Source organism: Rhinolophus hipposideros, assembly GCF_964194185.1.
Source record: "Rhinolophus hipposideros genome assembly, chromosome: 12".
Classification (NCBI taxonomy): domain Eukaryota; kingdom Metazoa; phylum Chordata; class Mammalia; order Chiroptera; family Rhinolophidae; genus Rhinolophus; species Rhinolophus hipposideros.
This window is the reverse complement of record NC_138058.1, coordinates 13643268-13644691: the sequence shown is the minus strand read 5'-3', so window position 1 is coordinate 13644691 and position 1424 is coordinate 13643268. Positions and strand designations below refer to the sequence as shown.

The 1424-nt window shown below is 51.0% G+C and overlaps 1 gene segment (V, D, J or C); it reads left to right on the top strand.

The window, feature by feature from the left end:
* Window positions 1-289: 289 nt before the first annotated feature.
* Window positions 290-780, top strand: LOC308505759 (immunoglobulin kappa variable 1-12-like). The segment is given in 2 exons: window positions 290-338; window positions 464-780.
* Window positions 781-1424: the final 644 nt, after the last annotated feature.

Genomic DNA, 1424 nt, shown 5'->3' with positions numbered 1-1424 from the left:
AAATGTGAACAGAGCAAGAACACTATACTCATAGGACAGCAGAATGATTCTGTGACTGCCGAGGAGAAACACATTCCTTGCAGGCAAATGTGTGCTGCCCTGGGGGCTGGGGCACCTGGTAGACATGACTGCCCCGTGGTATTGAGACCAGTCAGCCCTGCAGCTGGGCCCAACCTGCCCCAACCCTGCTGATTTGCATGTTACTGGGGTGCAACCCACAGCCCTGGACACATTAATAGTGTGGTCACACCCTGTGCAGGAAGCAGTCCGGGCAGGACGTAGCGTGGACATGAGGGTCCCGACTCAGCTCCTCAGCCTCCTGCTGCTGTGGCTCCCAGGTAAGGAAGGGAAACCGGGGATTTACTCTGCCCGTGTGGTCAGTGCCACTTGGACTGCAGGGCATTTATAAAACTGGTAACAGCATTAAGAGTACGGATGTTTGCTTTCATGTTTCCCTTCTCAGGAGCCAGATGTGATATCCAGATGACCCAGTCTCCATCCTCTGTGTCGGCATCACTGGGAGGCACAGTCACCATTACTTGCCGGGCCAGTCAGGGCATTAGCAGTTGGTTAGCCTGGTATCAGCAGAAACCAGGGGCAGCTCCTAAGCTCCTGATCTATAACGCAAACAGTTTGCAAACCGGTGTCCCTTCGAGGTTCAGTGGCCAAGGATCTGGGACAGATTACACTCTCACCATCAGCAGCCTGCAGCCTGAAGATGTGGCAACTTATTACTGTCAACAGTATCAGAGTTACCCTCTCACAGTGTTAGGAGCCTGAACATAAACCACGAAGCAGACAGCTGAGAGCAGGCCTCCCCATCTGCTCCTCTTGGGCCTCCATCAGTTCAGAGCATTTTTCAGAAGCAGCCACTCTTTGATGGTGACTGGAGGTTTTGGTAGAAGAATCCAGTGTGGCTCCTCTGCACCATAACTCTCTTTGTCTCTCCTCAGCCTCTGTAGCACATACAATGCCTCTCCTGATTTCAAAAAGAACTGAGATCATTCACAGATGAGCTGTCCATGCTACGGTATCAGTCAGAGTTCATAAAGTGAAAGAGAAGCCACGGTGGGTATTCCAAACAGGAATTGCTTAATATAGGGAATTAATTTTTAAAGTACATTGTTTCAATGGCTTTGGGAATTAATAACAGCGGAAGTAGATGTTGGGAACAGGGGATTTCCTGGTGCTCCCCCAGAAACCAGAGAACATATGCCTTGGGAGACAGAGGCCGTCTAACTATGTCGTCACCAGACCTGTTGGGAATCCCAGGAGTGGGGCTGCTGATGCTCTCAGCTCACCAGTGATTCTCCAGTCCTCCACTCTGCCTGCAGGACCTGATGGATAGTACTGAATCCTCCTCGTGTGACTTCCCAATCTTAGTGAGAGCCCCTCACTGAGCAAGTCTACGGGAAATCATAGAG